The following is a 22,690-nucleotide window of genomic DNA, read 5'->3' as shown; positions in this document are numbered from 1 at the left end:
GGTTCAGGTAAGATTTGGGTATCATCTAGCCGGTTAGTCAGAATTTGCAGAAGTTGTAGTACTTGATGTTGTACCGCCTCCTGTGAATCCAAACGAGTGATTAGGTTACGGAAAGCACTTGATCCAGGATTAGGTGCTTGATCTGCCACCATCGTTAGGCTTGAACATACTGTCACAATTGGTGCTCGAGGGTTACCTGTATCAGGTGATGAACTGGAAACACTGGAGGCCGGCTGGACTGGAACCATGGGGGACATGAATAGCTCTTTTAATAATAGAAGTGGGTAGCAGTGAGAACTGCCTTGGGTGATGAGTGACTGGAACTGGAAACTTGAGAGGTTGGAATGAGACCAGAAGGAACTTGGAGGGACCGGACTGGGACCGGCAGGTAGGCAGACTGAGCTGGTCGGGGTACCAGTAGATAAGCTTGCAGACGGATGGTAGCGTGGAAGCTACTTGTTGTGGCTTGGGAAGCCGTGGGTAGACGTGGTAGCCGGGAAGCTACTTGGAGCGGCCTGGGAGCCGTGGGCGAGAGGTGGTAGCGTGGAAGCTACTTGGTGTGGCCTGGGAGCCGTGTGGGGAAGCTGGTAGCTGGGTAGCCACTTGGAGAAGCTGGTAGCGTGGAAGCTACTTGGAGCGGCCTGGGAGCCGTAGGCGAGAAGTGGTAGCGTGGAAGCTACTTGGTGCGGCCTGGGAGCCGTGTGGAGAAGCGGGTAGCGTGGATAGTCACTTGGAGAAGCTGGTAGCGTGGAAGCTACTTGGAGCAGCCTAGGAGCCGTAGGCGAGAAGTGGTAGCGTGGAAGCTACTTTGTGCAGCCTGGGAGCCGTATGGAGAAGCGGGTAGCGTGAATAGTCACTTGGAGCGGCCTGGGAGCCATAGGCGAGAAATGGTAGCGTGGAAGCTACTTTGTGCGGCCTGGGAGCCGTGTGGAGAAGCGGGTAGTGTGAATAGTCACTTGGAGCGGCCTGGGACACACTGGAACTCAGGTACAGCTACAGCACAAGTTGTACACCACGGAACGTAACGAGATGTTCAAGCACTGAGTGCTATTAGAGGAGGATCTATATACCAAGAGTCTGGCAGCAATTGGTGGATGCAGACAGGTGGTCTGGCAGTGGCATTCAGAGTAGAGCAAGACACAGCATGCAAAAGGAGTATTCATCTCTGCAGCTCTGAGAATCAGGACCACACCTGTGATTCCAATTAAGACTAGCAATGCTCACAGACAGAGCAGGGTCCAGGTGATTAATCAGTTTGGCTAGGAGAGCAGTCTGCACACACAGAGATATCACAGCCAGCATGATTCAGCCAGAGCAGATGTCCCAGGAGAATTGCAAACACAGATCCATGGAGCAGCTGACAGAGGTAAGTCTCAAGGCAAAAAGGTGACAACTATACAGGATCGTGACAATAGCTTAGCACAGTGGTTCTCAAACATAGTCCTCCAGGCACCCTAACAGTCCAGGGTAACCACATCCATGATTGAGAATAGATGGTTTAATCAAAATAAATGATGTAATATATAAGGCACCTGTACTCAAACATGGAAATGCTTAAAACCTGGACTGTTAGGGTGCCTTGAGGACAGAGTTTGGGAACCTCTGGCTTAGCATTTAAATAGGAAATAAAAGATGTAACAAAAAATGAAGGAAACAAAGTAAAAGAAAAGGGAGAACCTAACAAGAAACGTGAGGGATAAGATGGGAGGGCGAAATGGGTAGGGTAGAAGGGATGTATCGGGAGAGGAAAACCTAGAGATAATGAACAATGATAAGTCAGGCCTGCCAAGGGGATGTACAATAGTCGGTATCCCGGTGTGTGGGATGCCGACGGTCTTAATACTGGCACCGAAATCCCGGCACCAGTATCCCAACCGTCAGCATCCCAAAGGTAAGTATCGGGGTGCATGGGGAGGGAAGCATTAGCTAGCGGGGTTAGGTACTAGGGGGATGTAAGGCTTAGGCACTAGGGGGAAGGTTAGTTTTAGGCACCGGGGAGGGGGTGTTAGGTTTAGGGTGCGGGGAGGTTAGGTTTAGGCACTAGGAAGGGGGAGTTAGGTTTAGGCACCGGGGAGGGTCGGTTAGGGTAGGGGTTAGGGCAGGGGATAGAAAAGTACTCACCGTTAGGTTCTATGTGTGTTGGGATCCTGCCCGGCGGGGATGCCACTGTATTCTGAACAGCGGCATCCCGACAGGCGGTATATCATACCTAACCCTTGCAAGACCTAATTGCATGCAATGAGGCTAATGTAAAGGACAGTAGAGAGGGGCATTCATGAAGACTCCAGGCCCCAGAGGTAGGAGCTGTAGTGAGAAGATACCTTGAATTCTAACCAGAATAGCCAGGAATTTAGCATATTCTCAAATAAAGCCCTCCAACCTTCAAAAGGGCTGCACAGGAACCTTAATTTGAAGAATTAATTAAATGTGGATGTTACTTATTTAATATTGGAGGTGATTGTGGGAGAGTGTTCACTAATTGTTTAGGTTTTCATGAGATGAATAGTACCTATCACTTGTCCAAACAGGGCCAAGCAACAACAGAACTTCAGACACAGGCAGCAACAGGTAGCATCATAGTCTGCACACTGTCCTGATTTTAGGGAACAATCTTGCACAATCAAGATTTTTTTATGACTGCAGTGACAGTCAGAAAGTATATTCTGCTTCATGCTGCTCTTCCAAATCGCAACTTTTACCTTTCCGTGGTGTCTGATTGTACCGCACTACACTACATATATGCTCTTGCTACTGCCCCAAGAAGTGGGTGGTCTGTGCAGAGTGCCAGACACATAATCAGTAGGAGTTACTGGAATTCTGCACAGAGCTTCTCCTTACACTGAGCAGCAGATGTGGGAGATTCAACAAAAACCAAAGTTCTCCTAACTGGGCACTGCAGCAGATAGGAATATGTGTAGAGGGAAAAAAACTGCACTTTTGGGTCTTGCAAGTAAAGACAGTTAAGTATGTCCTTATATATCTTAAAAATGCTAAATCATAGACCAGTTCTCATTCATTTCAAATCTGGGGTAGGTGGAAACTCCAATCAACACAGAGCAAAATCTTAGTCCAGCAAGTATTGATCAAATAGCATACAGATAGTTATTAGATAGATATTATGGATGTCTTACATTTTTAATACAGATTCTCAAACAGGAAATCACATTCTGGTGCCCTAGCTCGAGAAATGTGTCCAGCCAGCCAGCCAGCCAGTCCAACACACTGAACACAGATGCAGCCTAAAAATGAGTCTGTTTTGTAACAGGAAATAAGCATGGGCATAATAGGTAGAAGGCCCACTAACACTCCTCTATTCACTCCATAGTAAACAAGCATAGACGGTGGTACAGATGTAGTTGCTAAACAATGCTACTGGGGCATGGCTGCATTCCCTAGCTACTGTAGGCTGCAGGTCTCTGATCCACTGTAAATTTGTTGTTTTGCAAAGCTAAAAATGACCTAGTAACATATATGTTCTTTTCCTTTATTTCACATATCAATTTTAAGTGAGTCTGATCAGTAACAATATTAATTTGTCAATATAAGAGGTAGTATCTGTTGGTTTGTAACTCACCGCAAAAATATTTGTAGACACTGATATTTTTGTAATTCGCACTCTATTAAATTTTCCCCATGAAATGTTTTTGGGTTAATCATGAATGGAAGTAGCTCCAATTGGACCATCACTGGATTAATGATCCTGGCTATTTTAAAAGGATCACAGTACATTGTTCCAAATTGGCAGAGTTTTGTCTCATTTTGATATTCCTGGTACACCACCTTACCTTGTCACCAGTTCTTGTAGCCAGTTTCTATGTCTATTAAAAGATAATAATTTTGTATGGCAATGACTTTTTAAGGGAAGACTGCACATTTTTCAAAATCCTCCTGTCATGAATCTGGGTCTTAGCATTTGTGACAAACTCAGACACTCCTTCATTGCTTTATCCAGGCCTATGCATAAATATTTCATTTCAATTACCTGATGCACCTGAGCAGCCCAGCTGTGTGCTCACCTGGTCAGCTAGACCAATGGCTATTCATCACCTCCTATTTAAACCAGTTCCTGTGAGCAACCCATGGCCTGAACAGTATGTCCCTTCCCATGATAGTTATAGGTTTCAGGTTTACTCCTTGTGTCCTGTGATCGTGTTCTCTGTGACTCTCTCTGCTACTTTGTGGATTCTCTCTATTTACCATCTGCCACTGTGTTCCGTAAGCTGTCAGCACTGCAACTTCCACACTGCATACAGATCTGCTCCAACCACTTCGTCAAGTATACTGCCTTCCATCTGCCGCTGTGAATTGTCACCAATTATCGTGGCAACTTCCACGCTGCATACTAAGTTACTACTCCTCAGTGCAGAGCCAGTGAGTGCAGCCACGGTCTTCATTCCATCATACCACTGGGACAGTGCATGCCGGTTACCTGTTCTGTTTTACTCTGTGCTTGGTGGTTGTCCAGGTTATTGGGTTATACTATTGTGCTGACCTTGTATTGGTTTCCGTGTGCCATAGTCTTGGGCTGGGAAGGGTGCTGTTCCAGGCTTCAGGTTCAGTGTGCAGTATACAGTCTGTACACTGAGGTGTTCAGTAAGCCGTATTACTTATCCTAACCCTCAGTTTCTGAGTTCCTCACTGATTCCAGTCCCAGGTTTTGCATCAGAGCAGAACCAGAGTTACAGCTTCCTCAAGTTGTACTATTAAAAATTCAACTGAAGCAAGCTAGTAACACTGGGGAGATGGTATGCTATCTTTTAGTGGAATTAGCTGAGACTACTTTAGTCTTTGCTCTTGGGACTAACAGCAAAAGGGTTCCACTTTTCCTGAAATTCTATCTTAACACTGACAGTTCGACATGGGAGACGTGTATTACTTATGAGACAGTCTGATAATCTATGTTTGATGAAAGTTTGTTCAATAAAGCTTTACCACATCAGAAGCTGACTAGGTTGACGAAAATGCTGCTGATTAAATCCTGTCTCTCTCTTTAGCACAAGGAATTCAGTACCTAAGTCTGTGGACAGCAGCAGTGACTTGTCTCACAGAATGAGATGCAACCTCACATACAGCCAGAGGGGGAGCAGCTCCTCTGGTCTGTTCTCCGTGAGTCCCACCTCAGACAGTGTGTCAGCATCTATTTTTCACTCCACGCCACACATTACTCCATAGTGGAGTATTACATATGTAATTTAGCCCTAGACAAAACCTCAACCTAATCACCCTGTAGGTCAGAACTATATCATCTGAGATATTGCTAAAGTGTTTGATTGGTCTGCTCAGTCTGACTGGTAGTCTGTGGGTGATATGCTGATGAGAACGATAAATTAATTTCTAATATTTCAGAAAAGTCCATCCAAAATTTGGAAAAAACTGTGATCCCCAATCAAAAACTATGGGCCTGATTTTGAGATTTACGCTAATGCAATCGTAACTGCAATCTCTTACAGATTGCAGTTGGTAAAATATACTAATGCCTTCCAAAGCTTAGCCAAGCATAGGGACGCTCACTGTTGCCTTCTCATATTCGTCCGATAGCGTACAATAGCGTAAACATCGGTAACATTGATGCAGCTTCAGCTCTCACGCAGGTTGTAAGTTAAGTATGACCTAATTTATGCATGCCCATGGAAAGGAATTTAAACGGTCCTGACACGCCAGCATTTTTCTAACCAACCCCTCATTACCACCCCCAAATGCTGACTGTCTGATACTCACTTTATTATTCTGTGCGGCCATGATCGCAAACCATTCACTGCACATGCTCAGTGCCACTTGTGCGCATGCTTGATAACAAACAATCGCTCGATCTGCGTAAATATCGGGATGCGTAATTCTCGGAATCAGGCCCTATGCTGACAGAAATGCTGTGAAGTCTGTCTATAATTTGGACAAACTTAGAAACCAAGGCCTTGCCCGATGGCAGATATGTTAGGGGTATACAATTACATTTTACTGAACCTATAAACAGCAAAATATTATTGTATCTTTCTGAAAGTGGTAGCTCCTTTATAAATGCATTTGCATACAGGGATTATTTGGCATAACATGTTCTAACACTTCTGCCTGTGAATTCAAAAAGCTACGAGAATGAGCATCATCTTCAGGGCCATGACTCAAAGGTGCACGCAATGCTGATGTTCATGTAGCTGAGCGATGATTTGCTACTGTGCATGCGTTTTTCTCTATATACGAGGCTCTCTATATACGAGTGATGTAGACCTCTCACGTGCGTAATGTTCTCTATTTCATTCTATTTTCCCACCAGGCCATGGCAGGAAGACCACTGCTTCCCCTCACAGCTATTAGACTGTGCCTCATATCAGTCATACTGTCCCAACATCGGTTGTAAGATGGCGTGGCTAGCGGAAACCTGTTCATACACTGAGGTGTGTAATATGATCAGATTTTTATGTCTAAAGGTCACATCAGCAGCTGAAATTCATCACCAACTTGTCGAGGTGTATGGTGATAATGTCAGATCACGGAAACAGGTTTGGGTTTGGTGCACTGCCTTTGATAACAGTAGGGACAGACGTTCAAGATGAGCACAGATCCGGCTGGCCAAGCACATCCACCACAGAATACAGCCCTGACCTGGCACCGTGATTTCCATGACTTTGGTTCATTGAAGAAGCACCTGGGTGGAAGGTGATTTGCATCTGACTGTGAAGTTCAGCAAGCCGTCATGTCCTGGCTTCAGGCGCTTGACACTGATTTCTTCTACCATGGGATAGATGCCTTGGTGTACCGTTAGAACAAATACTGTACTTAGACAATAATGAGGACTAGTATAATCACAAAGAAGATAGTAGTGCTAGACAATTAAATTATGAATCAAAATAAATATATATATATGGCAATGAATATCATATAAAATGTTAGTTTTAGTCCTAATAAAATATAATTACATGATCATAACAATATGGACATTATGGGGCATATTCATTTGGGCGCGAGGTTTAGAGAGGTAAAAAACCTCACGTCCCTTGTGCCCAATTTTGGATTACTGCGGGTATGTACGCTCCCGATACCTGCGGTATCCAATTACATAATAGTGGTTGCGGGGTTTTCAGCTCTGAAAATTCTGCACTTACGTGTCCGGGAGTCTCTGCGGCTCCCGGTGGCCTCACCTCTATCTTTTCACTGGAGAGGGGGCTGCTGGGAGTCCTGGGGACTGCTGGGAGGGGAAAGGGGCTGGTGGAAGGGGAAAGGGCTGCTGGTAAATGTAGTTCTCCCAGCGCCCATTCTGTGGGGGACACACAGACACATGCACACACACATTCAGTCATACACACTTACTGACATACTCACCCTGCTGCAGAAGACCCGGCTTCCGACGCTGGATGAAGAAGACAGCGCTGCAGAATTAAGGACTAATTAAGCTAATTGGAAACTTCCAATTGCTTAATTAGTCCTCAGGGGGGGTACCGTTGCTCTGGAGGTGCGAGAAAAAACCTCCCAGGGCATAAGAAAAGAAAAGATCCGCATCTATTTAAATAGTAAAAAAACCCGCACCTGCAGGAAAAACCTCACAGGTGCAGGTTTTTTGCTATTCTCGCACCCAATTGAATATGCCCCTATCTCATCAACAAAAAATTGTAATAAAACTTCCTGGAGACTCCTACCCTTACCCACTTTTTATCACCCTTTTGGATTCCACCTCAGTCTGAACCAGTCTCCGGGACCATACAGGACACAAACGAACTAGAAGGTAGTGGGCTTTCTCCCCCTGCTTGGACGGGACCACTTAAGGACACCATTTGAGGAGCACATGTGGTTTAACAACAATATATATAATTGACTAATATCATCCGGAATAATCAGTGTCCGTCACGAAGGCATTTTACAGGAACAGGCCTCCTTTGAACTTTTTGACATTGTGGGTGAGGTAATATGCTCATTTACCTATTGAAGTTTATACAATTTTTTGTGGGTGAGATAATGGAATTATATTTTATTATGAATAAAGCTAACATTTTATATGATATTTATTGCCATATATATATTTATTTTGATTAATAATTTAATTGTCTAGCGCTACTATGCTGTTTGTGATTATACTAGTTTGTTGCAGGGACTGGCTATCCCTTATTTTTAGAAGCTGCTTGGTTTAACAGCTCATTTCAGCGCCTGTTTTTAGATCCGATTTGGTATCTAATTTTAAGTATGAGGACTATGTGGAAAAATAAACTGTACCAAGGCCATACTATTCATTATACGTATATGTACGAGTTGAATAAATTTACTCAATGAGAGGCCTTGTTACCTTATTTATTGAACCATCCTCATATTTCAGAGTGGAACCATCAGCCAGGGGAGTAGCGAGGGTGTTTCCGGTGGAGCATGAGCTCCGGGTGCAAAAATGGACAGAGGGCACCATCCAGGTCCCATTGGGGGAAGCATTCTATTCCCCCAATGGGACCTCAATGCCAAGTGTCATACTGCCACTGTTTGCTCTTTTTCTCTCCACTTCAGTATTCTCAGTATTCTCTCGCAGGCTGGCCATACCCCACTGGCACAGTTCAGTCCAGGGAGGCTGGCGGTATGGCATTAATTTTCTCCGAGCGCAATGGTTCCACACTACTCCTCTGCCATCAGCTTTAACAATCTATAATGTAACAAAAAAAATTCTTATTTTTTATTTGAATTCACAGCAATTCTTTTGTTAGAAATTGCAAAATAAGTATTTTGTGATAGAATTCCTACACCGATGATGGATATTTCTTATTTTTTATTGTAGTTTTCAATTGATTGCTTAGCAGGGTTTTCTGATTCATCATTTTCTTATAAAACACTGCACTACTCTAGGGCCTATTTATTATTATTTCTTTCTATGGGGCCTATTTATTATTATTATTTGGCTCACTGAAGCATAAAAGAAAATGTGTTCATCACTGCTTATCTCAACAACAACATATTACCTTTGTGTATAATAACTGAAATCACATTAGTTGGGCTGCTGAACGTGACTCAGCTGCCCTAGTGTCACTGACCCGGAGTGATAAAAGCTACTTACAGCATTGCAGGGGTGTCTGCTTTGTTATTTACATGCATGAGTGGACTTTTTGGCTCATGTATTCACAAAGGAACTGAAAGCCCAAGTCTGAGCTTTCCGTTCCACTAGCAAAAATTAATATAAAGTATTAAAGAAAAAACAACAACTTACAATTGCAACCTAATATACTGTCTATAATATAAGACTAGGGTTACCACGCATCCAGGATTCCTATGGACAGTCCAGAAAGCAGAATTTTAATCCCGGACATCTAAATATCACAAGGGTGGGCAACAATACTGACTCTGTCAGTGCGTCCTCTCACCTGCCTCCCGCCCTATGGCCCGCCTCAAGATGCCGGACCACTGCTTGTGTCTCTTCAATTAGCAATCCGCAGGTATTGATGATTGAAGCAGAGGACAGCAGAGAAGGGGGAAGAGGAGGCCGCTTTGCTGGAGGTGGAAGCTGAAGGTCATGGGGAAAAGAGGCCACTTCACTTGAGGTGAACAGCAGCAGGGACTCTACTGCTCTTGCCCAAGAAGTGGGACTATGAGATTTAGCCAAGTCACTGCTGAACAGACAGGAAGGAGAGCACCTGGGTGCTGTGTAATTATTAACTTATTTTTAATTTTTTTATTTGTAATATTTTTCAAGATGTCATCACTCAGATTGAATTTAAAAAATGAAACAATCAGACGGTTAAAATGTTTAAATAAAATCATATATGGAAAAATAAAAATATGCGGTCATGAGGGGGCACTAAGAAATATAAGGTTTTGGTGGCTTATAAAGGGTTACTTTGGGGCCTGAAATCTGAGTAATAAAATGGTTGTAAGTAACTCCAGTTTTAGCCATGTCTCTTGTCATTCTCCAATAGGGAATCTCAAAATGGTGGTAACCCTATATATTACTTTTTTATAGTGTTTTTGCCTCCACGTTAATGATCTTGTACATTGTTTTATTAATTAACGTAATGTAAACATTGCGACAAAAGAATGCTTTATTCCAAAATGCTTGTGTTTTGGTAATGCCATCCATCTCATTAATAGATTTAGCAAAATAAAACCAATCCATTTTGCTTGTAAAGACCTTTCGCCCTTTAATCTATCAAGCCCTGTTGTATTTTGTATAATTTTCTTTATATTAGTGCGCCATGCTTGACTTTGTGTTTTATTTAGATCACTGCATGACTTTAGATAACAGTCACATTGGTTTTTATGTTCTATACTGCGCTGTTTGCTATACTACTTGTGATTGCTGTGATATCTAGTTTAGAGGAGGCAAAACTGGATACGGTATGAATGGAATGTTGTTATTTTTATCTGTACTTTCATAATTTCTTATTTCGATTCACATTAAAAAATATATATTTTTTATTTTATTTATACAGAAATTGTCCTTTTGTAATTTTGCTTCTCTTCCATAATTAACATGAGCAACTTAATAACCAACCGACAAGTTTGCACACCCACTGATTTTGCATTAATAATGTAAAGCAAACAATTGTCAAACCACAGCATCTAGTAAAGTGACTGCAAAACTGTGCTATGCCCTGCTCACAGTCTATCCATTGCCATTTTTGTTATGCCCTTTAAATTTGGAAGAACACATTACGTCTTAAACTCAAAAGGTATTTTTAAAACCCTTTGTTAGGAGATAATGCAAATATAAACTAAATTTGATTATATATATTTAGAGAATACATAGGTACAAAATGATACCATTTAACAATCCAGGAATGACATTAGAACTATTAGGGGTATATTTAATCAATATTAATCGATTTTTAAGTTGTGTTTGTGTTTCTAGGGCTAAATCACATATTTACTAATACTTAAAAACCAAATCAAAAACTGTCTGTTAGTAAATGTGTGATTTAGCCCCAGAAACACAACATAAGAGTTGATCGAGCTTGATTGATTTTGATCGATTTTAAATCGATCAAAATTGATTAAAATCGACCTTTAGTATACAGTATACACCCCTTTGGGCTTTGTGAATGCAGTTGTTTAACAAATTCGCAAAAGGTCCTAAACTTAAGTTGCATTGTTGTTTCCATTGCTGAGGTGTAATATACTCTTTGCTCTCTTATTTCATCACAATGCATAATTTATGCCACTACTACAGTTATAATATAAATTGCCATTAAGGTTACAAAAAAACATTGGTTCATCAAGTTACCACGAAGAAGAGTAGCTTTAAACCAAAGCCTCAATGAAAAGTCTATGTTGCCTTGAGAGGTAAATACTTATGTGGACCATCCAGCATTACAGGTATCCACCATCATTGCTTACCTAGGGCTATCACATATTTCATGTAATAATACCAATAAAAAATATTCTATAGTCAGACACTGTTGAGCATATTATACTATTTATATCTGCTCCAACCACCTCAAGTTGCCTGGTCATTGATGGAACACCCAAAAAAAGTTTATTGTCAGGATTTTGACTAGACCCTTCAAGGATATTGAATTCATCATCAGTTTGCAGAGAATGTTTATTTATTCACATCTGTTCTGTTCTTGTGGAAGATAAAGGACATGAGTTAGAGTTGGTAGGAAATCAGGTGTATGTTACTAGTGAACTGCGTGCACAGAAAAATGTAAACAAATCGCCCATATGCAGGGGTTCCCTTGCTAGCAGCCAGTTATATTGTGCCAGAAGTCTTGACCATGGGACCTCCATGTGACTGTTAAACTGGATAGTACTGATTAGGAATGCTGATCATAGATTGTGCCTCTGTAGCTGCTGTTGTTCTGAGTCTCTTAAATGCAGGGAGTAGTAGGTTTTGTCCTTACTATTTTGGTAGAAGAATAAATGTTGTGCCTGAGAAGTTAGGACAGAGGGCCTGATTCAGGGGTGGCTGCCCAGACGGAGGCGTTCACATGAGAACGCCTACCGTTTGGTGGCAGCCCCACTGACATCACAAGTGATGTCAGTGGGAGAGCTTATGGCTCTGTTTGAGCCGAAAGCTCTCTGGGGCTTGCGGCCACGAGACCCTACCACAAGCCCAATGGTCGCAATGGTCTTGACCATCGCGACCATCATCCTGGCCGCTCGCATTAGCTGTGGGTGGCAACCCACAGCAATGCGAGCGGCCAGGAGGCGCTCCATAAAAAAAAAAAGATGCCCTGATTCAGAGCAAGCGCTCTTTCAGAGCGTCCGGCTCTGAATCAGGGCCAGACCTCCGAGATGATAAGGTGGCTATAACTCCTTAATCAATAGGCTTAGACTTTAGTGTAGATGTGGTAAATGCCCTGGTGATTGTATCAGTTAAAGTTGTATATTTTACAATAAATCATGTTTGCCTGATGATTGTCTTTGTGATATTTGTACTAATGAAAGGAAACAGATGAGCTGGACAGGAATATTAGACTGTCTCTGTTGGAAATGTGTGTGTACAGGTGTTGATATTGCAGAGTTATGTAAGCACACTCCAGCAAATGACTCAAACTTTGAAAAGCCCATTTACTTAACCAGTGTTGTTGGTTTATTTGGATAGCAGGTACAGCTGTACTCACTGTGGTATAAACACTGGTAATGTAGTGGAGCTTGAGTGGAGCGGGGATTCATACAGTCACCATGTCTCTGTAGACAGTGGCAAGATAGCACCGTGCATCTGCTGCACCATCTATTGTGGCCATCATGGTACAGGAAATTAAGCCTTCCTGGAGGGACAGTAAGATGTAGTCTGGCAGTAGCGCACTCCTCTTTCAACAGGTCAAACCAGCCAGCTACTGTGCAAAAGCGCAAACAAAGCGGAATCACTAGGAGGGGTTTGGGGCACACCCCATGGCCACTCTGGGGGACCCACTGGGGGATTGTTTAAATTAAGTTTTCAATTTGAAAGTGGCTGGCTTGAGATCATTGTGTCTGCCTCCTGTGCCACAAACTTGACAGTGGCTGCTCTGAACCTCCCTGGCCCCCTCTATAAAGAATTGATTTGAAATATTATATATAAAATACATAGGGCCTGATTCAGACCCGCTCGCAGCCGTTGGCCGCTTGCTGGGTCTATGGGCGTTTTTTCTTTTGTCTCCAGGCCACTCGCAAAGCTGTGGGTGACCACCCACAGCTTGTGCGAGCGGGCTGGAGACCGTCGCGATTATCGCGACCATCGGGCTTGCGACGAGACCCTGGGGTAGGGTCTAGCTACCGCAATCCCGAGTGGACTTCCTGCTCTAATAGAGCAGGAAGTCCACTACTGACATCACTAGTGATGTCAGTAAGCCCTCCTACAAACGCCAGGCGTTCCTAAGGGAACACCTGCATTTGTCCGGCCAGCCCACCCCTACCCGCCCACAAACCGGGGCGAGCTGTCAATCAACATCGACATGAGCTTCACAATAACCAGCATAACGTTGCCAGGTTTACCTATGAGATAGAAAAACAGAGGCAGTATCATTACTTTTTAATCAGCCCTTGTATATATATAAAACTAATAACAGGGCGTGATTCACTACCGATCACAACTGCAATTACGCGCGCAATCATCTGATTGTTGTAGGGGTATGCATAAATTATCCACTGCGATGCCATACACAGCCGGAGCTACAACAGCGTGTGATCAGCTTAGCAATTTCTGAGTAAGGTCTGATCTTGTGCAACTGAGGTTCCGATGTTACTCAATGTTACTGATGCTTTCACAGACTTGCTACGTATTATGGATGTATGGTAAGGTAGCGTCCTTTTGTTTTGCTAAGACTGCATTGCGATTGCAGAGATTAGCATACCTTCGCAATGAGACTGTGTGCGTAATCGCAGTTGCGATCGCATTTACGATAGATAATGAATCATGGCCCATAGTACAAAAAACATTATTAAGGAGTCTGTATGGTCTAATACCTGAGGAGCTCCATGGGGGGGAGACACCGTGAGATACCATTGACAAAGATGACAATATGCATAGGATACAAGTTATATATATAAAGTAATTATGGGAGCAATAACATTTCATTAAACTTTGCATCAGCCACCTTGTGTTCAGATAAAAGTAATGTGCAACTTGTATGGCACAAAACAAATATTTTTCCATGCTTGAATATCATCCCAACACTGAAGTGCACTGGTGGCTAGCATGAGAGGGGCTATAATAAGGGGCATTTTAAGAGAGTAGGGGACCATGTGCAGACTAGTGCGGGCACCTCCTCTCTCTAGCGGGTGGTGGTAGGGTTGGCCATTGTTTATGGCCATTGTTAAATGTTTTTACCATCGATGGGGGAGAACCAGATGGTTTCCCTACATCGATGGTAGAGGATAATTGAATGTTTTTTTGCTTTTACAAGGTGCCGGGACATCGAACATAGCACCTGCAATGCCCCGCCCCCATGTTATGACTGGCCCATGGGCCAGTCAGTCAAAGAACAGGGATGACCATCTGTTGGTGAAACCATCAATGGTCATCCATTGCATAGTTTGTGACCAGTGATAGCCACTTACTATATCACCATTTATGGTAACCAAAGATGGTAACACCATCAATGGCCATCCCTAGTTGATTCAGCAGTAGATTCTGGCTTAGTGCCAGAATCTACTATGCATGCGCGGGTCTCCGGGTAAATGGCGTCTGCACCATTTTCCCAGGGACATCAGCACTGCGCATGCGCTAGTCACTGGAAAAATGGTCGCTGACATTTTCCCAGTGAATTTTGCAGAGTGGCACTCTGGAGACAACAGACAGGTGAGTATATAGAGTATATGGATGCAGGGTGTGTGGTGTGGGCCCCCCTGGACCCAGGAGCCCGTGTGCACCGCACACCCTGCACCCATTATAGATACGCCCATGGCTACAATTCATATAGTGCTAAGCATACTGCAGACCAATCATTCTTTCTCCAAGAAACACAGGATTGTAAATCAAGATATGCAGCATTATAATCCATCAGTGTACAGTATATGCATAACGAATATATATATATATATATATATATATAATTATATATATATACATCTTGCACAGTTAAGGGAGTAAAATATACACTGAAAAATAACAATTATGGTTCAGGACAGATAGAAATAAGCAGATACTGTACTTTCTTCAGTCTAGTCTTCAAACAGTGGAAATAACTGCAATAATACAGCCAAGGCTCAATGCACTTAATCAAATGAAGTCAGAATTGTATGTAAACCCTATTGTACTGTAGTTTATTTGTTATATCTGATTTGAAATATTGAACACAGCATAACGTAAGATAAACCATGCACTATAATTGCATTTGAAATATGTTATCAAATCTTTTGTAGTTTCCATAGCAACCTTGATAGTCTTGCATACCAGCTTTCATACAGTGGAATCCCCATTAAGTGGTGCCACCAACTAAATACCTACATGTTTTGCTACAATGTTGCAGTATTGTGACAGTGATGTATAACATTACACAATATTGTATAACTCAATACATGCCCAATATTCTTCTCACTCTATATCCTACCATTGCCAAGGACATGTATTCTACTTTAAATTCATAGACTCCAGAAGAATTTTGAAAGAGTGGTAGGAATTCTAGGGATGATGAAGCCAGCCTACTGTATGGGTGCTGGTCATATTTTGACAAAACCCTTTGTGGACCATAGGAATACAGTATGTTGCTTCTGTAGGTTGAGACCAATTCTTATATTCTTTTGTTAAGTACATATTATTGAGTAGATCACAATAAATATCAGAGACCAACACAGTTAAAAACTCATTAATAAAAAATCATAGACAAAATAAGTATCAGGTGTATACAAAAAATAGAATATTTTGCTATCAGTTTTATATTATAACTCTAGGAATAAGAAAGAAAATTCAAACATGTACAACAGAGGGTAAAGTCATATAGGAGAAAGACAGAAGAAAATAAAAGGAAAACAAGAAGAAAGAAACAAAAGAAGAGAACCTCTGGTGTGGGTCCTAATAATAGAAACAAAAAAGAATACTAAATTTAGGTGGCAATTACCAGGCAAAAGGGAAAGGGGTGTTTTGAGAGGCTAACCAAGGGCTCCATATTATGTCAATTGATTTAGAAGAGCGATTAATAATGCTAGTCATGAATTCCATTTGATAAATATACCATATTCGAAATAGAATAGACTGCATAGATGGATGAGCAGACTGTTTCCAGTCTGCCGCCAACTGGCAAGTCGTGGAAGTGACTATGTGGCGCATTAATTTATTTTGATGCCTAGTGAATGTAGGGAAGTCTAAAGGGAGAAGAAAATATTTAGGATCATAGAGAATAGAGACATTAAATATGTGAGTTATAAGGCCAATGACTTCCTTCCAAAGATTTACTATATTTCGCCAGGACCGCCATATATGAAAAATTGTGCCCTCATTGGCACATCCTTTCCAGCATCTATCTGGTGTGCCAGGAAATATTCTGTGAAGTTTGGAAGGCACATAGAACCAACTATATAATAGCTTGTAGGTATTCTCCTTAATTCTGACACAGTTAGAGCTAAAGGCAGCATTATCCCATACGTCAGCCCACTCCTTGTCTTCTAAAGATGTACCCAGATCCACCTCCCAGACTCTTTCATTGGGATCATGTGGAAAAAAAAAAGTCCTCAACAGGCAGCATGTATAAAAGAGACATGAAACCTTTAGTCGAGGCACATCTCATACATAGAGCCTCAAAGGTGGAAAGGATCTACCTGAGAGAAGGTGTTTCCAGTTCTTATATACTTTGATATAATTTAATTCAATTATCTTTATGAAAAGTATTAACCCTATAAATCAATGACTATCAATATGTTATACATGTGCTTTCTAGTCACTGACAGAGGAAAAGTTGGTGGTAACAGCAGGTTGACTCCACATGGCTGAGTCAGTGGTTCTCCATAAGATCAGTGTTCAATACTGATGTCCTCTTCAGGTCCTCTAGAGCAGCTAACTGCCATACATAGATTGTCAACTGTAAATCATGGAAAAAAAACTACTGGCAACCATCTACAAGGTGGCCACACGTTCTCATGTTGTTATGCAATCATTCCACTTCCATGCATCTTCCATTCTCAAGGCACGTGTGTGGTGTCACATGAGAAGAAACATTTGAACCCTGGGTCACATAAATCTTGTCTTCCAATTCCAAATATATATATATATATATATATATAAATATCCTTCCACAGCATGGCTGCTGCAAGCTCTGCTATGGTAGGGTTGGCAATATCTGCAAGGAAGGCATGTGCACTTGTTTTCAGGATGCTTTGATATGGTACAGCTCTGAGACCAACTCTTCCCCTTCAGTTTTAGTATTCCTAACTATTTGGACTGCACACCTATAAATTTGGAAATCTGATACATAACTATTTGTAAACTATAGTGTCCTAATAAAATAAGGTTCTAAACTACAAATTGGATAGTTATTAAACACAAGTGAAAGTGTTATTTTGCTGTTTTGTTTGGGTCAGTTTTGCTGCTTAAAAAATATTATTTTGCTGTCCATATAGTCACTCTAGGGAGGACTTCTGCCTATAACAACCGCCAATTGTTCCCACAGAGTATGACGCACTCAGTGGTATTTAGGATGCCGCCAGGTCTTAACATCTGGACAGTAGGGGCTAATACAAACAGCCGGAGTTCGCAAGATAAAACTGGACTAATAGTACAAAGGTAATATTAACCATGGAGAAGCCTGCAGCCATTGACACAAGCAAGATTGAATGCACACACAAGTAGTATGAATATCAGCAATTCTAAATAATAATATAACAGGGTAATTACCACAGAGCAGCATACACTGTGGACAATAACAGAATACGACTGCCACTTTTTTATTTAGTTGTGTTTATATGCAATCACAAATAGATAGATTGCAAGATGGTATAGCAATAATCTCAGATACACATGCAGCTGACAGTATGGAATTGCAGCATAACATATAATGCAGAATGGATATGCAATATATTAACCAGCGTGTGTTTTGCAGAGTATAATAGCAGCAGAAGAAATGTACATATGGATGGAAAGCAACAGTACATAACACAAATCACTTGCAGAGTGGATTAGCAGCAGGTACAGGTAACGCAAGGCAGAATCAGGACAGGAACCAGGAATACCAAACAGCAGATACAGGAACAGGGACTGTATAGCATGTAATCCACAAGAAACTAGCTCCAACAAGGCAGGAATGGGCTGGCTGACCTATAACAGAAGACAGAGCAATTCCCGTGTGAGCAAATGAGACCAACCTCTGGTAATTATCACTATGAGCAGCTGAGTGTTGCATGTTCACAGAGGCTTCCCAGCTGGGAGCAATCAGCCTAGACCAACTTCACTGTGGCTGTCTTTGTCTGTTGCCCTCTTAGCTGTGGCTGGAACCTGCAGCAGATATGAGCTCTTACGACAGCTCATAACACTCTCCTTCACTCACATAGCCATCCTTCACTTCCATCTACCAGACTTCTTCATTCTTGGCGCTACCTATTAAAGGATTTCCTAATTCTTAAAATCCATTTTAAAAAGAGTGCTCATTTAGTAACATTTATTACTCAATGAGATCCATGGTGAGCAGCATTTTTCGAGTGAAGCTAGAGCTCACCAGAAACCAATGACAGCAATAGAATTTTTATAACATAGAAGTGTGGACTTCAATAGAAACAGAAACAAAATATAATGTACCTGTGAAATGTGCATCTGTGTTAAATAAATCCTTTAATCTGGCTAAAATAATAATCTGATAATATATTCATCATTATTATTGTATATGATTTTCTCTAATGGCTTTTTTTAAATACAGTATTTAAAGTTATCCTAACAGTCAAAGTTGTTTTAGAGTGAAAGTAGTCAGTACACCTGATGGCTGCCTGGTCTGCAAGGTCTGATGTCCTAAACATTGAGTATATCTTCCAGATTTATTGTATGTACACAAGCTATTGTTCTCTGTGATCAAACATTTTTGGCTGAAAATGCGGTTGGAAGACGGACGCAATCTCGAAGTAAGAGGTCGTTGTATAACTGCATTCGATTTTTCCCATTGTTATTCTGGCTCACATCCACATATGGGCTCCATTGATAGATGGTTAAAATGTATTCTTGAACGGTGGTGCTAACTCTCTTTCTCTCCTCCAGCTTAGTGACTGAATATTACAAAGGCATTTATTTGCAGACTTTATTTTCAAAGATAGTGAGAACATAAACTGGAAGAGAACATAAACTTAGAATTGATTATGAAACTGGCCTGTCTCCTTATCTGATTTGTCTGAAACTTGCAATTTAACTCTGTATTTTGTAGTTACATTAACACTGATGCCCTACTGATTACCTTAAAGGATGTAACATGTTGCATGCATATGACACATTACTTTTCAATAAAAGACACACAAAGAATACACATAGAATCAACATATTCTTAAAACAAAATGAAATATATTCTACAACACGTCAGCATTTATGAGATATTACAGGGTGCAAGCCTTCAACTCTTGTAAGGAGACTCAGGCAAGATATTAGCTAATGTTTTCCCCCTTATAATGATGCCACCTCAAAGCAGCATTACACAGTGCCCTCATTATGCCGTAGTGGCCCCATTATGCAACACTGTGCCCCGTTATGTCGTACACAGTTCCCAGGTTTGTCACACAGCGCCCCAATATGCTGCACAGTGCTCTTATTATGCCACACAGTGCCCCATTATGCAACACTGCACCTCATTATGTGCCCAAGTAGGCCACACAGTTCCCCCATTATGCCCCACTGTGCCTCAATTATGCCATACTGTGCCCCCATTATGCTACATGGTGCCCCCCACCGTTGCTGGTACTCATCTCTTAGCCTAATGTGTCGGGCTCCAGCCTCCTGATCACATGCGGCCTCACACTCCGACTCCTCGTCTGGAGAATCCTTTTGATGCTCCAGACAAGCACTCTGCAGTCTGTACAGCTTATTGGAGCATCCTCAAGACACTCCAGGCAAGCTCAAGGCGCACTGCAGTCCTGTTACGCCACTGCTACTGGGTTAATAACTGATCATTAGCTATCATGTCCCCAGGGCTGTTTTTGGCAATTGCTTTTTGGTGCACTTTGTCCTTTTTCTAGCTTCCAGTATGCAGTAAACACTGCTATTACAGCTAACACATATTACCTAGCAGTAGAAAATAAATCTCTTGGGTTTAACATTTTAGATTTAAATATGTATAAATGTGTAATGTTCGATGGAGTGACCGATGTCCAATGGTGCAGCGGAATAGTGCCACAGTCAGTGGTTGCCTCTATGAATACTATTAGCTGCAGTATTAGCATAAAGATGCAGTCATGCTGCGGCAAAAGAAGCAGTTGCAGCTGCAATAGTGTGCACCTCTGAAACAGGTCCAAAATGTCATAGCTTCTGTTATGAATGCTCTAGTAAAAGAGGCAGTGTGGGCAGTACATAACCAGGGGTATCTTTTTTGTTTAGGGGGGGGCTAAAGTGTAATTGCCCTTTAACAAAAAGTGGAGCCAGCCATTTTGTTGTTCAAGCCATTATTCAGCTTGTCACTTAAAATTATGGATACTACATGGTCAGTGCTTCCCAAACCGGGTGCCGTGCAGTGGTGCCAGGGGTCGGTGGTCCAGGTTTAAATCAATTTATTTGTAGTCAATGTGATTTGCAAAACCAGTGCTGGTGGCTGCCAATCATAAAATATGTGGTGCAAAACCAGTGCTGGTGGCTGCCAATCATAAAATATGTGGTGCAAAACCAGGGCTGGTGGCTGCCAATCATAAAATATGTGGTGCAAGACCGGTGCTGGTGGCTGCCAATCATAAAATATGTGGTGCAAGACCGGTGCTGGTGGCTGCCAATCATAAAATATGTGGTGCAAAACCAGTGCTGGTGGCTGCCAATCATAAAATATGTGGTGCAAAACCAGGGCTGGTGGCTGCCAATCATAAAATATGTGGTGCAAAACCGGTGCTGGTGGCTGCCAATCATAAAATATGTAGTGCAAAACCAGGGCTGGTGGCTGCCAATCATAAAATATGTGGTGCAAGACCGGTGCTGGTGGCTGCCAATCATAAAATATGTGTTGCAAAACCAGGGCTGGTGGCTGCCAATCATAAAATATGTGGTGCAAAACCGGTGCTGGTGGCTGCCAATCATAAATTATGTGGTGCAAGACCGGTGCTGGTGGCTGCCAATCATAAAATATGTGGACAAGTAAAAAAAAACCCTGTCCACCACCACATAACTGACCCTAAGGATGACAGGTAAGTGCAATTTATTTAATATTTTTTTCTGTATTTATCAATAAGAAAGTTTTAGCTTAGGAGTGCCTTGTAAACAATGCTGATACTCTAGGGCCCTGTTTTTCAAAAAATGTTTGGGAACCACTGTACTAAGCCATAGTGTGCAAATATTTTATTAACTTCTAGTTATTCTTCAACTTCGGCAAAAAAGTTTTGTCCCTTCAAAAGTTTTGGTCCCTGCAACATCTATTTTAATTTATGGGTATATATGTAGCTGGTTCAGTGAGCTCTTCTTATCAGCATGCATTGAAACAGAAGGTATCTCAAGTTGTGATACTGGGGTTTATGTGTCAAGCAGTGAAAAGTGTGGAGCAGTGGACCAGTGGGGAAATTACCCGTAGCAACCAATCAGTTTTGAAGTAGCATTTATCAATTACAGTCTATAAAGTAATAGGTACAGTAGGAACTGATTGGTTGCTATGGTCCACTTCTCCATGCTTTTCACTGCTTAATACATAAACCCCATAACTCCTGCACAGAATCATAGTTATATTATTGCCATTGTAGTATTTATTGTCTGCATGTCAAAATACATGCATTTTACATATTTCCATTTTTCTTAAATAGGGCTAGTGTAAGTACAGTCATTTTCTTTAATCAGATACAGGAAAATGAGCAAATTTGCGAAAGAACAATAGTTCAGACTTCACAATCCTGACCTTGTTAATTGTGACTGAGATTTAGGTTTGAAGTGAAATACTTTAGAATCCAATGTAGCGATTAAATGGTTATCTTCCTGATGAAAACTACTGCACACCAAATCCACCAGGGTTTTATTTCTTACCATTTGAAAGCTTTAATCTAAGCCTTTGCCATCTGTTCCATTTACAGACTACGATGTTGTAAAACAGAAACATATTTAACACTACAACAGAGAAAGCAGTTAATAGTTTGCAATGAGCAGGAGACTAGATGCCTCCACAAATTTCTCTTTTTTGGACATGCAACCTTCTTTCCTCATCCGTGGAGACCTATACAGTATATGAATGGGAGAAGAGCCCTAAATCTGGAGGGCTACTCACTATCTAACAAGCCCTGACACCAGCAAAAGTTATTGCCTGCCACCTCCAGCAACATCTAACCCATCAGAAACATGGGGAGCTTACTTACTTCATAGTTCACAGCAGCGGCATATGTTCCTCCGGATATACTCCAATTGCTATCTCAGTATGGCTAAAGCAGTGGCGATATACAGGAAAAATTGTTTTATTATTAAATTAAATTAAAGCATTTATTTTGCTAATTGTATTTAAAAAAAAAAATTTTTCCTTTTTTCTACATTTTAATTTATTTATTTGTTTAAACTGCTTTTGTCTTTTAATTTTTTTTTTAACTGGTATTGAACCCCATCTGGGCTTCCAGTGCAGTGTGCATTGTAACCTGTCCTGCATGTGCAGAGTAGGCCTGGACTGATCAGTAAGGTGGTTAGAGTTCTCTTACAGCTGCCATTCAGTATCGCCAGAGAGCTGAGCCTCGCATAGCT

Source organism: Taudactylus pleione, unplaced genomic scaffold (assembly GCF_031769625.1).
Source record: "Taudactylus pleione unplaced genomic scaffold, aTauple2 ptg000479l, whole genome shotgun sequence".
NCBI classification, from domain to species: Eukaryota; Metazoa; Chordata; class Amphibia; order Anura; family Myobatrachidae; genus Taudactylus; species Taudactylus pleione.
Note: the sequence above shows the minus strand (reverse complement) of the source record.